The 15,999-nt window shown below is 40.4% G+C and overlaps 1 protein-coding gene across 3 annotated transcripts in view; it reads right to left on the reverse strand.

Annotated features, from left to right (window-relative positions):
* Positions 1–11,763: 11,763 nt before the first annotated feature.
* Positions 11,764–15,999, reverse strand: part of cdk14 (cyclin-dependent kinase 14) — a 278,138-nt gene continuing 273,902 nt past the window's right edge. For all 3 annotated transcript variants that reach the window (XM_049584038.1, XM_049584040.1, XM_049584039.1), the window contains one exon: positions 11,764–11,913. The gene's annotated coding sequence lies outside the window, so the exon portion shown is untranslated. The remainder of the gene's footprint in view (positions 11,914–15,999) is intronic.

Below are 15,999 nucleotides of genomic sequence, written 5' to 3' on the forward strand. Positions count from 1 at the left end.
TATCAAATGGCCAGAAACTCAACTACAAATAAAATATATGCTTCTGTGTGTCTGCTGGATGTGTAAATAAGTGAACTGTTTTCTCACACATTTTCTATATCAGCTTTAAAGGTGATAATACTGTATGTCAGCGTTGTGTTCACAGCTTGTTTTCGTTGACCCTGAATGGCAAAAAAATCAGTGACTGCATTCATTCCCATACTGTTTTAATCAACCTCTTAAAACTGAATTGGCTCATCTCCTCACAGTTAATCCTTGACATCAATTGGAATCTGCTCCACTGGAACCAAGAATGCATGATACATTTCTGCTCTGTGCGCACACAGGGAGTTATGATGATAAATGATACTACTGTCAAAAAATATATCTGTAGGCTACAAAATAAATTGCATTAAACATCAAAATATACAGTAGTGGAACAATATCAGCAACATGAGCCCTGAGGGCTGTACTGCGAAACAAGTTCGCCAGAGCCAGGTTTTCTTTGCCTTAGCTGGCTCAACAAACCCCAAAGCCCCAGTCAGAGGTAATGTGGATGGTGGTTATTAACTGTCTTTGTTAACCCAGGCGTTCGTCCCCAGGCTCTGTGCGCATTCACATTAAAAGGGGGCGTTTGGCATCATTTGACTCCTGTACCGCACAAAATGGACCGATCGTGTGCCGCCTACTTCCACCTTTGAAGATTAGATATAAAAAAAAATTATAGCAGAAAGCAACACTGTTGCTGCAAATAAGGCAAGAGAGGAATGCTGGCAGAAATGACTAAACATGGAAGTTAATAAGTCAATATATTATTTTACCACTCAATGCACTTTCAGTGTTCTCAAATCTCAGTTTATTTTTAACATGACAATCGCACATTCTACTGATCCTGAACTTAAAGCTTGATACAGCAGATTTAAATATTATACTCAAGAACGGCAGTTTGGTCTGACACTGTCCCATACGGACTTGCATTTGTGTAGCGCCTTTCTAGCCTTCTGGCCACTTTTAGCACACTGGCTACCATACCAGGTGCCACCTGCTCATCACCCACTCACACACTGATGACACAGCCATCAAGAGCAATTTGGGGCTTGGCATCTTGCCTAAGGATACTTCGACATGCAGACTGGAGGAGATTGCTCCACCAATCTTCTGATCAATAGCCTACCCACTCAGCATAATTAAGGATCAAGGAAATGACATAAATATCTGACCAAATTAAGACTGATTTTATTCATTGAATAAATTCTGCGATAGGTACCAAATTAAAACATAACCTAATTGTATCTATAGTTCAATTTAAAACCACGATTCCGCACTACTCCACTTTTGAATGTTGCGCTTTATAACTGTAACTTTGTAACTGTTTTCTCAATATGTTGTGTGTATTTATTCTGTTTTAAATGTACTCTCAACATCATTGAAAATTATGCTCTCAATGATCCCTCAAGATTTGAAAAGGTTAAATCAGTTAATGCTCTACTGAATTAGCTGCAGTACAGGCAGTGTAAAATGGACCTTAGCAAATCAGGACCACGTATAAAAACACAAGTGGTAACATTATGGTTTGAAGGGATTATATTGCATTTCATATGCAAACGGCATATGCATTTTTATTAAAAAATATAGTGAACTATCGTTGTGTAAATGCTATCTGAGATTTTATAGATGGCCTCTTTTAGAGTCACCATTTTGCCTTAATTCTTGGTGGCTTAAATTCAACAAGGTGCTAGAAACATCCCACAGAGATTTTGGTCCATACTGACATGATAGCATCACACAGTTGCTGCAGATTTGTCAGCTGCACATCCATGATGCGAATGTCCCGTTCCATCACATCCCACAGGTGCTCTATTGGATTGAGATCTGGTGATTGTGGCGGTCATTGGAGTACAGTGATCTCATTGTCATGTTCAAGAAACCAGTTTGAGATGATTTGAGCTTTGTGACATTGCATGTTATCCTGCTGGAAGTAGTCATCAGAAGATATGTACACTGTGGTCATACAGGGATGGACACAGTCAGCAACAATACTCAAGTAGACTGTGACATTTAAACAATGCTCAATTGGTACTAAGGGGCCCAAAGTGTGCCAGGAAAATATCTCCCACACCATTACACCACCACCACCAGCCTGAACCGCTGACACAAGGCAGGATGGATCCATGATTGATGAATGTGTTTCCAGTCTTTTATTGTCCAATTTTGATGAAGCTGTGCAAATTGTAGCTTCAGTTTTTAGTGTTCTAATCTGACAGGAGTGGCACCCTGTGTGGTCTGCTGCTGCTGTAGTCCATCTGCTTCAAGGCTCAACATGTTCATTCAGAACACGTTCAGTTATTGGAGTAACTGTTGCCTTTCTATCATCTTGAACCAGTCTGGCCATTCTCCTCTGACCTCTAGCATCAACAAAGCTCTTCCGCCCAGAGAGCTGCAGCTCACTGGGTATTTTTTCTTTTTCAGACCATCCTCTGTAAACCCTTGAGATGGTTGTGCATGAAAAGTAGATCAGCAGTTTCTGAAATACTCAGACCAACCCGTCTGGCACCAACAACCATGCCATGTTCAAAGTCACTTAAATCACCTTTCTTCTCCATTCTGATGCTCAGTTTGAACTTCAGCAGGTCGTATTGATCATGTCTACATGCCTAAATGCATTGTGCTGCTGCCACGTGATTGGCTGATTATCCATTTGTGTTAACGAGCAGCTGGACAGGTGTAGCCTACCTAATGAAGCGAGTGTAAGTTCCCATATCAAAAAATGTAATGCAATGCAAGTAGTTTGTCCCACTGTAATAGGATGGCTTTGTTTGGTGGCATTACTATTGTAACATTACGGCTCAACAAGATCAATCCAAAACTCTGAACACAACCTGGCCCTGAATAGGTTAGGCCTAAATTACTATGTTGATATAGCCAGGTGAAAAGAGAGCCACCTGAGATTGAAAACTCTGGCTTTATGCCCAGCATACCTCACTAAACAACTGACTAATTATAGTACACCACTGTGATGCCGAAATCAACAGTAAATTCCATTTCTATTGACGGCACTTAACAGGCTGTGTATTGGGTTATCCAGTCTTATTGCAATTAACCATAGTTGTCTTTGTTTTTGTTGACGGGCAGCGGCGGCTGGTATGCAATAAAATTTAAGTTTTGAGCGATGACTCCTTCTATTCTGGCACCCAATAACACAACGAGATGAGATTTTAAAACTCCTATGTGGCCTACAGCCCTGTGGTGGTGAGTCGTGTTTTGCCTCCAGCTAATAAAATGATGTCATTGTGACGTCGACCCTTAAAGGGTCTATAGATATAATCAGTATAAATTCAGTTATGCCACATAATGTACACACAAAGCTTCATTGTTGGTGCTGTTATCTGGAGAGTGAGTTCTCATTCAAAGAGTCTTGTGCAATGCAGAGACCTCTAAGTTCAACTTCTCTGCTCTAAACAGTCTTAAATCATGATCTATCCAGTCCCCTAAACCTCTCTGTCCCACTATGCTCCTCAGTTAATTCATATTGTTTTCAGCTGCATAAGGCTCTGTAGGCACACCGGGGATTATTGTCACAAACAGCAGAAAGGTCTGAGACAGAGAAGCCAGAGATCACCGCTGGATTATCCACCATGATTATTTTAGCATTCACCATTTGTCTTTAGCTGGACCAATAATGCACCTCTTAGCAATGTAGCATCATGGCTGGGTTTGATTTGGGTCACTTGCCTGCTTGCCGAGTGGTTAATTAAGGTTGATGAAACTTTTTTTAAACAATGCCGACGTACAGTAATGTTAACCCTTATCATAACCCACAATGACATGATCCTTAATTTCTTTGCAGTGTTGAGTATTTTTTGTACCGTTCCCTTACTGTCCGTCCTGACCAGGTGCAACTGCTGTTTTGCAGTCCTCCCAGCCCTGAAACTAATTTTACTGTTCCTCTCACACACAGTTTGTCAGGACTTTTCCATGTGACTTTTAATTTTATTCTGACAAAAGTGACTTGAAATGAAGTATGTGCTAAAAAGTACACAAGTAAAAACTGTTATATTTGTGTTAATTGCTGTAAACAGCTCATTTTATCTGATGTCAGGCATCCCTGTTTGTTTGAGTTCTAGGCTCTTCAGTGATATTATTTTGGAACTTGAGAGAAAAGTGACCCCCTTGTAATTACGATTTAGGATGTGGATGTCGTGTTTATGCCAGACCCTGATAAGTACTGTAAGTCCATCATGACATGGACCTGCAAAGGGTTTGGGTTTGTTGAAGGATGGTAAAGGCAAAAATATTAAATAAACAAGCAGATCTGTCACAGTCACCGGTTGTCATCTGTGTTTTGATTGGTTGCCAACCTCAAGGAGGCAGGTCTTACGTAATATTAGGGAGAAACCAGGAGGACAGAGATTAGAGATACAAACATTTGTTGACCTAAATGAACTGAAACCAGAGCCGAGCTCAGGGCATGCTTTGTTAAAACAAGAAGAGGTCTGGGATGGGCTGGCCCATCCCCGCGGGGAACTAGTGGAGCAACTGTGGGAAGCAGGCCTGCATCTTTTTTTTGGTTGGCAACCACAGTACAACCATAAGGCTTAGCAGTAATGATTTTCCCTAGGTGGGACAACAGAACATTTAACCAGTACTACCGGTACTGTGACATTATTTATATCTGGATTACCAAGACCAAGAATTTATCATTCAGTGGTTTTAACTTGAATTCAGTTTTCTCACTTTTTGAACAGAACTCAGAAGTTTCAGTTTCACATCAGCTCCCCACCAATTTTCAAGCTTGTATTGCTACACCATGAAAAGTAACTTGCCTGGGCTATAATCAAGGGGCAACCTCCAAGGCTGAAAAATTTAAGCCAACTTGGATATGCCAAAAGCTGCAGTTCCTTGAAAGGCCACTTGAGGCTGACTCCAGAAGTAAGTCAATCCCCATAGACCCCCATATTAAAATGCCCTGCTTTACAGCAGAAATAAACATGTTTACAGCCTGGTACAAATGGCCTCCTTAGCTTATATCCCTGTTTATGACAACTGTACGGGGGTTGAATTTTATAGGCCTGTAACTCAACCATTTACTTGTTATCAGGGCTTCAAGTTCTGCATAATTAAGGGCACAGCCGCTTTGAGTGAAAGGCGACAACATGGTTAGGATATGGAACTGTGGTGTAACCTAACGTATGGGCGCTGTTACTATTTCAGTGTGTTTTCAGTTCATGAAAGTTCATTGTAACTAAACAGTCTTAGAGTTTGGTTATACTAAAAGACCTTCTAAGGCGTCAGATATTCTGATTTTCTGTTGAACTTTGTTTTAATGGTTTTAAGCCTGTTTTTGGCTAGCAAAAATTAGCATTGGCATTATGAGTTACTCCCCCGAACAAAGGAGTTTAACTATCTTGGGTGTTGTGGCGAAGAGAGAGCTGAGTCAGAGGGCAAAGCTTTATTGGTCCATTAATATCCCACCCTTACCTATGGTCATGAGCCATGGGTAATGACTGAAAGGATGAGGTTGCAGATAAATGCGGCTGATTTCAGATTCCTCTGAGAGGTGGCTGAGCTGAGCTAGGGTGAGGAGCTCTGACATCCAGAGGGAGCTCGGAGTAGAGCCACTGCTTCCTTCACATCGAAAGGGATCTGTTGAGGTGGTGCGAGCATCTGATCAGGATGCCTCCTGGGCGCCTCCTGTTAGAGGTGTTCTGGGCATGTCCAACTGGTAGGAGGCCCCAGGGTAAACCCAGAAACTGCTGGAGGGATTACATATCTTGTCTGCCCTGGGGACGCCTCGGGATCCCCCAGGAGGAGCTGGAGAGTGTTGTTTGGGAGAGGAGTGTCTGAAATACTTCGCTCAGCCTGGTGCCTCCATGACCCGGCTTCGGATAAGCGGTTGAAAATGGTTGGCAAATGGCAACCACAGCTGTAAATGCACTGCGTCAACTAAGCTAGCCACTAGCGTTGGGGTTAACTCAACCCTTTGTCCAAATATGGTCAAATCTGGCTCTAATATCCAAATGGTGCCTGCCAAAATGCCAAACCTGAGGCTTTAAAATGGGTTCCCACAAACCAATGGGTGATGTAACGTGGCTACATTGTAAATGACTAATTTATGAGCTGATTTGAAAGACCTAAACTCTATTACCCCGTAAAAAAGCAAAACCAAAAAAATATGGTTCAAAATATTGGGCCAAAATATGCTCCAAAAGGCCAGGAAATTTAAAGAACACACCCTGTCTGTCCCTGGGCAGCTGGTGATCAAGGCAGGACCCCTGGCTTTCTCTTGTCTCCATGAAAATGATATATCAGAAATGTGGAAAAGCAAAAGTCAACATGAGATGTTGGACCATAGCCACAGGCATTTGGTATAGTAAAGAACCAAAGTCAGAGCTCAACAGACACATCTGAAGCATTAATAAATTTTATTTCAGGTAAAACAACATTAAACAACATTTACAGAAGGACATTACATCTTCCATAATAACATTACATACAGGTCGTAACAAATAATGCAACAGCTATTCTACTGTATACTATATTGTTTCACTTGATGAAGTGACGACACTTCTGTTTTCCAAACCACTTGTGAAAATGACGTATTTTCAGTGCAGCATACAAAAAAGAAAAATAAAACGCGAGAGAAGCTTTGTTGTAAAAAGTTGCAAACACAGATTCATTGTTCAGCACAACAAGGATGCATGTTGGATTCAACCTATGTTTTTCCTACCGATACCACTTCTGTCCACATGATAAACAATGCCAAAAATAGATGCCTTATATTTATAGTCATCATACATGTTTATTCATATATGATCTCTCTTTGATAGCATTAAGGGGACCTTTGCAACCCTGTATACAAACATAGTGGAAGCATCACTATTTCACTTCATAGAAGATGTTTCACCTTCTATCATCTGACATTTATATTGATATTATTTCTCACCTGTCACAGTGCTAAATGTGCAATTCCACCAAGTCTTTCCTTCACTGGACTTTATTTGAAATATATGAAGAACATTCAAGTTTGAACAGAGTGCCTTCAGGAACTCTGCCCACACAGGACTCAAAAATATAAGTTTTTGTACAAGACTGCAGGCTGCCAAAACTCCACAAAAGTAAGAGTGTTGAGGGGCAAACAAAGCGAAGTGTGCCACACCGCAAGTGTGCACAAGGAGAAACATGCCAAAAATAATTATTCAGCTGCTAATACTGCCTGCAATCCCTTAAAGCCACATGAGGCTGGGCAATCTTAGCACAGCTCGATGGTATTAACCCTCTTCTGTCACGCCGCTTTACTGGCATTACCCACCCCCTCTCCTCCCCTTTTTTTCTGCCACACAATCACAGCCTGGGGATGACACTGAAAAGCCGCAAGATAACTTCAAGTACAGTATTCCTATGAGCTCTCCTCAATCTGTGGTAAAGGTTCAAAACCAGGGACAATATTTACATTTGTAAGAAGGGCTGGTTTGCTTTGCGTCAGGCAAAGCAAGGGTCTATATATATATTTCTATATATATTTCTATTTATATATTTATCATTAAGGGAAAAGCAAGTGCATAAAAGTGACTATACAGGCTGGAATGTAGGGCAAACTGATTTTTCTTTAAAGTGCATTTTCAAAACGCTATTGGGGAGAATCTAGCCCATAATCATTTATTTTGCCTCAGAGCCACTATCTCCTCTATGGTTGAAGAAGCTGGACAGGAACGCAGTCATGGTAAAATGCCAAAGTACTATAAGACTCCGATTCCTTCTCTTTATTGCTTTTCCTCTTTTAAAGGATAGGTTAAGATATTTTCAAGTCTATCTTAACTCAAGTGGCTAAAAGATAGAAGGAAAAAAGCTGCAGTCCTTGTTTTGTGCAAAAATTCATCCCAAAGTTCAGCCAAAACTTATCTTCAGCAGTTGGAGATGAAGTTTCCATGGAAATGCTGCAAATGTTAACCACATTTGCAGAGAATCAGCACAACAAAATTCAAAATAATGTGTGTTTCCATTCACTACTGTTATGCAAATATTAGGAGTTTGGCCCATTAAGCTAAAGAGTCGATGGTGCTAAGTCAAATATATGAAAAACATGATGGAAATATTGCTTTGTGACATGGTTTAAGGCCTTTGAACACCAAGTCAGTATTTGTTTTGTCTGAAATTGACGCACGTTAAAAAATAATAACCATCTTATGTTGTGTCAGTGATGTTTAGACACCAATTCTGAAACATTCATGCATCACTACAGTTTTCAGAAAAGCTTCCATTTCCTGTGTTTCTTCACATCTGTGTGTATGTGTGTCTGTTTGACTGTCTATCTTAGATATACTGCCAGTGACTGTTTAGGATAGGCTGGATTGCTGAAATTGGTGGTGTTCTTATAAAGTTGACAGTTGTTTGCTAACATTGTCAACAGATAGCTGCCAGGCTACATCTAAAGCAACATAACATGGGCATCACATCCCAGCCACCTGGGAAAAGTTGGTCAAACATTTCTTGTCATTTAGGCTCTGGTCCACCGGCTTTTGAGAAAATGATCTGTTATGAAACTGACACACGACGAAGATAACCACTCGATTGGGCCGACTCAGACTGCTGAAGCTCCATTTTGGCTACAGCTGAATTTTGGAATGCATTTTAGTACCTACTTGGAGAATGGGGTGACAACATTATGGAAGTGTTGTATTACGATAGACATGAAAAAATACAAACCTATCCTTGAATGCGACAGACTGCAAAGCAAATACCAGCTGGAGGGAGGCATGGAGGGGCTGCAGGTTTATACTGTACTGGTGCTGATAGGACTAGACGGGTGTGGGAAGGTTATCCTAGCAGGCAAGACATCTATATTATAAATGTGAGTGTGTGTGTGTGTGTGTGTGTGTGAGTGTGTTTGACAGGCCGTGGAGCGACATAGTATCCACAGTTTCCAATTCTCCACAATGCCACATTAGCAGCCTCATCTCTTCGGCTAATCAACAGTGCAGGGCCAATATTATTGTCTCAGTCGATTTCAAACTGATTGATCAATAGGAAGCCATTGTATTGATAGTACTTCACAATTATCACCATACGTCTAAGCTGTAATATTCAGATATTTTCACACAAAACATTAAAAGAAAGACCATAAAACAGTATAAACATCTTTGCAGATGATACTACATTATACAGCTGACCTTCATCATGGTGTCATAAAAAGTTTCAAAACATTTAGGATGTGTAGGATGTTGAGGGGCACACATATAGGGGAAGTCTCCACCTGAGGGCACATGTTGGTGGTGAAGGGACTGATCAAAGTTAATCACCACCTACAGTACACATACTGCACACACACTCCCACACGCTGGAACACATTCATCCCCACGCTGGTTTAATTTAAAAGAAAAGCGCCAGATCAGTAACAAAAAGTTGTTGTTATTGACATCTGTATCTAATAAAATATTGCAGATCTTTTGTGGGTATCAGATAAAGCGAAAGGGAGGATTGTCATGGGCTGGATCATACAATAGGCCACACATCCTATTGCCTTGGTATTTTACCTTTTGTACATTAGCTCATATGCATGGATGGAAGCCCCAATGCTTAGCTATTGCCCATGTTTAATACACTCACACACACTAGCGCACACAGCTCTCTATTAGACACACACACTTACAGCTGTTGTCAACTATGGTATTGCGTCTATATTCCTACGCACATTGGTTAGTGCTGTCCCTGTTGTCTTATGTGTGCACCTTCAACATCTCCAGCAGAGATCATCTACTTTAGAGAGGCTTTTCAGTTGCAACACAAAGCTTATGTAAGCCAGGTCTGGTTCTATCGTGGAGGTCCACTGGAAAAATTAAAAGGAAATCCTAACTAGTAGCACTTTCATAAAATCAAGGTCTTACTTTTGCAGTTTTGGCCACCATTGTCATGGATTATGGTAATATTTTGTTGCATTACAAATATTGAAAAGTTAACTATAATTATCCATTCCATTTAAAATATTTTAAACCAACAACATTTTTTTAAAGGGAAAACAAGACAATGTGAATGTTGTTACCCAATGGATGTATTGTAAGAACTGGGTACCAGACTCCAAGATGGCACAGGATCCTTTCAGTGAAGGTTACACGCCCAACCTATGTGCTGAATTGTTTATTTACGCAGTGTGTGGTCCACTCTACATGCACATTGGTGTCTTTAGACCACAGGGGATATGTTTTGTTTTAGTACCTAGGTTGGCCACTGGGAGAAAATGGCAGCACGGCTAGAGCTGGAATCATGTTTCTGTGAAAATACCATGGATGTATAAAGAGAACTGGATACAGCTGGTGCATGAAGCCATAAAAGTTCAACTTACTGGGTACAGAGTTACCCAGATCCTCTGCAACACTGGGCCAATAAAGCAAGCGTACTACAGACTTTTGTGAGCCCAGCAGCTAACTTCTGCTGTCCAAGAGGCTAACTTTCGATTTAGCCCTCTGCTAACTTGAATGGGGATAAAATCGTGAGGCTCTTCTAGACTTCTGAAATATTATTGGACTGCATGGATAAAGTCCCAATAGTGAAATGAGGATTGTGACGCTCAAAAAAAGTTATCAACTGATTTACAGTCATCTCTGTCACAGTGTAAGTCTATGGGAAAAGTTTTTTTTTTGGGGCCCTATGGCATCATGTGATGGACCCCGCGTTTGTAATTCCACTGCTTGGCCACTACGATAATTGGCCTTAAAGCCAATCAAACTTTCGGGGGCCTGGGAGAAACATGTTAATGTTTCTTATTCAAAAGCTTTTACAGTGCAGTTCCTAAATTAATGCTACTTGTGAGTGAAATATTCTCAGAATTGATGAGAATGATGGTCAAAACTACAAAAATAAGACTGTGAAAAATGCATTTTGTTGAAAATGTTCAAATGTGCAACCTTAACCCACCCACTGGCAAGTAAGGAGAGAAAGCGAAATATCTGACAAAGATCAATACGTTCATACACAACTACTAATCCCTATTTACTACTACCTACTAGATGTAGGCTTTAGTGTTTAAATCATATTTTTTGGTACCAAAACGGTGACAGTTGCCCGACAAAAACCACAGTTAGTCAGCTAACAAGCTACTATTATGTTAATACGAAATCAGACACATGTACCAACCATTAAATTGTAAGTTCAACCTTTAAACAAGAGAGTTGTACATTTAAAATAACATGAGCTTTTCTCAACTACCAAAGAACCAAGGACCTCCAAAATGGCTGCCAGAGGTTGTGTTACACCACCTAAAAAGCCCTCCATTATAGTTATTATTTTCTGTGGTTCCACAAATTAGAGGTGAACCAGTTAAGAAAGAAATTGAAAACGTACTATTTAGGACTTTTTTTTTCTTTGAACGGACTGCATTGTTTTTGTTTTATAGATGTATTTTTGCTTGTATGCATGTCTCCTGTGTGCGTCTGTTGAGTTATGCGTCTTGGCGTGAGCAGTATAGTGGTGAGAAGATGAAGCAATATTAAAATTGTCCATTATATAGTTTCTAGATGAGTATATCATACATACAAATATACATTCTTAAATAGGAGGCTAGTTACAAACACAAAACACAATATGTACCAATAGTAAAGTCCTTTTGTTTATACTGTGACAATGATATATGAGTTATTGGAACCTTATAAAAAGTAAACAAAATTTGATTTGCAAATGATAGCCTGAAATCTTAGGTACCGTTCATAATGCACACATGCATTCATATCTGTACTGAATGCTTACTCCCTTTCTCATGCACACGGTGCACACACGGCGCACACACACACGGCGCACACACACACACACACACACACACACACACACACACACACACATATTGTGAAGGTAATAAATAAAGAGAACTGGGGCTCTTCCATTCGTCTGGATCCTCCATCTCAGCATCTTTGTCTTCATCTGTTTTTTTTTTTTTACAACAGCCACCTGAAACACACACAAAGAGACAGAACACACACTCTGTCAGTGACACAGTCAAACACTGAACATCACATCTCACATTTTATATGGTTCCTTGCAGCTTGAAATCAACAGTTTGTTGACACACTAGAGAACGTTTGGGTTAAAGTGTATCAGATGTGTTGTCACTGTGTGAAGGTAATATGATGAGTGAGTGATCAGCTATCCCATTCACTGTCTTTAGTGAAGAGACTTTATAGGCCACTGGCCTCTCTCATTACTGTCTTGGGTTGCAACAAGTTCAGTTAAAGGAATAGTTCAACATTTTAGGAATTAACTTATTTACTTTCTCTCTGCAAGTTAGATGAGAAAACATTGAAATCAACTAGTATCCATGCGCTAAGTAAAGTATGCAGCTGGAGTCAAGACATGATTAGCCTTGTTTAGCATGAAGACTAGGGCAAGGGGGAAACAGCTAGTCTGGCTGTTTCCAATTTTTTACTTCTGCCGTAAAGTTGGGCATTTTAACATGGAGGTCCATGGGAATTTATTTAATTTTGGAGCCAGCCTCAGATGCTCATTTGATGAATTGCAGTTTTCGGCACTTTTGTATTGGCCTCATTTTTCAGCCACAGAGGAAGCCACAGGACTACATGGTAAGTTCTGAAAAGTTGTATGTGTGACTTGTTTAACTTATTTTGTTGGGTTGCTTGTAATTTAAGTTGCCCTTTTATTATGTGAAATAAACAATGCAAAAATGAAGGCGTTAACATGCTCCGCAGTGTTGTCATGTTGGTTCAGAGCACAGAGCCTCCCTATTTACCATGTTCATATTACTGGATTTCAGTTATTGATTGTACTTTACTAAAAACCATGTTAGCCATTAGCTGCCTTCCCCAGCTAGTTAGCACAACCATTAGCACAGCTATCAATATAAAATTTTGGCAGCTGGGAAATGCTCCAACAAAAAACTTTGTCAGCTGTAGTCACACATTAATGCCAGGCAAAAATTTGCTTTACGGGTTGAACACAGCATACAGCTCAATAATCAATACGCACATAAAAAGAAATGTATAAATGACAATTTGTAATTTGACAGTGAGTTTTGTGCTGCAGACTAACCATTTCTTGAATGAACAAGTTCTTCCTAAAGTGTTGTTGTCACAGAGACATTTCCAGGCTTGGTGCCATCATTCCTATCACACCTATGCCCAGGAACCATATCTGGCAACCTGCCAGCAGCCAGTGACACACAGGGCTCAACAATAATTGTTCGATTGCCAGGGGTAAAGTAAAATGTCATGTCAGGCTAGTAAATCTAGCAACTCACTTGCCCAATAAAAAAGAATGACTCATCTTTTTTTTTCTGGAGCTGAAGATGGAGGTAGCTAAGGAGTGAGCCATTTTGCTTCCTTTTCATCTCTGTTGAGAATTACACAGGCCCACTATTGATAGGCATTCACTAAAATATTTTATGAGCTGAGTGCGAGAGAGCATTTCAATTATTCTGGAAAAAGGAGTTTAACTGTGTGGCGTCAGATAAAGGTAAAACACCAATGTTTCTGATGACAGTTCACTTTAGTCTTTGTTGTTATGTGATAACTGCTGATAAAAAAACAACTTGTACTGGGGCAAGTGAACAAAAAATACTTAGTTGGTCCCTGCTGAATAGAAATGCTGAGCGGACAGATAAACTGTTGTTAATCAAGAAATAGTTTCAGTACATAACTCCCCCTGAAACCACAAAATGTTGTTTTAACATCCCTATTTGTGCATTGAAGGTAGAGATGTCAAAGTCAGAAATCTCAAAACCTGAATGAATAAACCAAAAACTATCTGCATGACTCCACTTTGCTTGGTCCTGGCATTAGTCACTAAGATGAGTTAAATGTCAGAACTAAAAGCACCACACGTCCACAGTATGAGATTTTGCTGGCACAGCAGAAAGTATCATTACCACAACTTTGGAAGATATTTTAAGGGTCACCCATGAAGAGGAAAAGGGGGGAACACTGAGGAGATAAAGACAAAGACAGAACGGAGGATTGAAGGGGGTGAACAGGAGGAGGAAGTGAAAAATGACCAAGAGGGAGTAGAGGATGAAGAGGAGAGAAAGGGAGTAAAAGATGAAAGGGAAAAACTAGAGGATGTTGGGAAAGACAGAGTAGAGGATAAGGAGGTGGAGAGAGTAAAACAGAGGGAGGAGGAAAGGAATAGGGAGCAGAGAAAGAGGAGGAGGAGTAAAAAATGAAAAAGGAGGAAGGAGCCGTGGACTAGTAAATAATTCATTGCCTCTCTCTCGTCCCTTGCTACCTTGATTTTCCTCTTTACCACCTCATACTCTCCTCCTCCTCTCTCTGCCTCTCTGTGTCGGTCGCCCAGCCTTTGGTAGTCAGCTCCCAGAGGAAGCAGGCCTGTATACGCCAGGAATCTCAAATTGTTTTTCTGTTCTCAGCTTTCTGATTCCAAACATGTACATGTTTTTACATGTGTTTAGACCAATGTAAAATCAGTAACATAGGACTTCTGTATCTGCAGGTATCAGGAAGCAGGGCTGGATTAACCTGTAGGAACTGGAATCACCTGAGGCCCCATAATACGATATTATCACGATACAGTCACAATACTATATAATCGGGATTTAATTGTTTTGTGATATGCTGGCTATTGCAATAACATATGTTGTGATGTGAATGTGAATGTATTGCCTTTTTTCAACTGTAAATTATGACTCCAAAAGGAGAAGTGTACTGATACAATATTTCCACGCAAAATATCACGATACCATACTGTGTGGTTACTGCACAGTGTGTTAATGCCCTTGCGTGACAGTAATAAAGAGATAGTATAAGATACAATAAAAAAAGACAGAGAAAGAAAAAACAGATGAGGGACTGGAAGCAGATCTACTCTCTCTCCCTCACTGAGAAATTATGAAACTGGCCTCTGCCCTGCACACCAATGCTGTGTGCAGTAGGTTTTGCATTTTGCTTTCTCCACACTACCGAGGCTAGACAGAGGACTGACTGACCGGTGAAAGACGTGTGCACATCCTGAAAGCAGGTGCTTGCATAAGAGGAACATAAGAAAGATTCAGCCATACATGTTTGAGTCTGAGTCAGACCAAGACTCTGATGAGGAGTCTGTCCAAAATCGGTGACTAGCAGACGTATCAGAACGGTAAGGGTACTTAACATCTTTAATTTGTTTATGTTGTTTGTTAGTATGTAGGCTAACTGGCAGTGGTTGACTCAGTGTTAGGGGTTGTAAAACATAGAATAATGCTACAATGTTAAAGTGTTCACACTGGTCCTGTTAACATCCAAAAACTGCACACGCCATGTTTGCTATCAAAACCTCCATCATGCTAATGCTAACTCTGCTCTCTGTACTGACAAGTCCACTCTGCGCTGGAAGTTTCAGGTTTCTTTGCCGGTGTAGTGTCGAAGTCCTGTTGATGTTTCCTGCATTAGACAGTGATTGGCTTTCATAAGAGTGATGTACCTAATAAAGTTTGCCTGGGGTACCCTTGAATCTCAGATTTTAGGGAAGTGCACAGACTTAGCCCTCGTCAGTAGAGGATTATGAAAACACCTCTCTGGTGACAAGCATCGCTCGGACACAAGTAAGTGTAGTGAAGATCAGACATTTTAGGTGACATGAATGGGAGAAAACATATTTCTGAGTACTTTCACATATTTATAAAGCACAAAATGTTGCTACAAATAAATATGTCCTCCTGGCTTCCTGCACATATATCGCTGCATGGTATCTTTTACACACACACACACACACACACACACACACGGAGTAATATGGAACTGTGTAAAGGAATTAGACTTTATTATTTATTGTATACAGTAATTATACCACAGCTAACAACCGATCATATTGCTTCATCTGAGCTATCTGTTTTATAATAAGAATGACAAAGTTGTCATTTCTCCTGCTCTACCAGACGCACCAAAGCTCACAGGAGAGTGACGACAAAGAAGTACAATCTGAACACACTCGCACACTCCTGTGTGAAGAGGTCTGCTCAGACAAAATAATGACATCTCCTGTGTGGGTTTACCATGTGTGTGCAGGGCCTTTAAAATCAGCTCCAGGTCT

This window comes from Epinephelus fuscoguttatus, linkage group LG8 (assembly GCF_011397635.1).
Source record: "Epinephelus fuscoguttatus linkage group LG8, E.fuscoguttatus.final_Chr_v1".
Lineage (NCBI taxonomy): Eukaryota > Metazoa > Chordata > Actinopteri > Perciformes > Serranidae > Epinephelus > Epinephelus fuscoguttatus.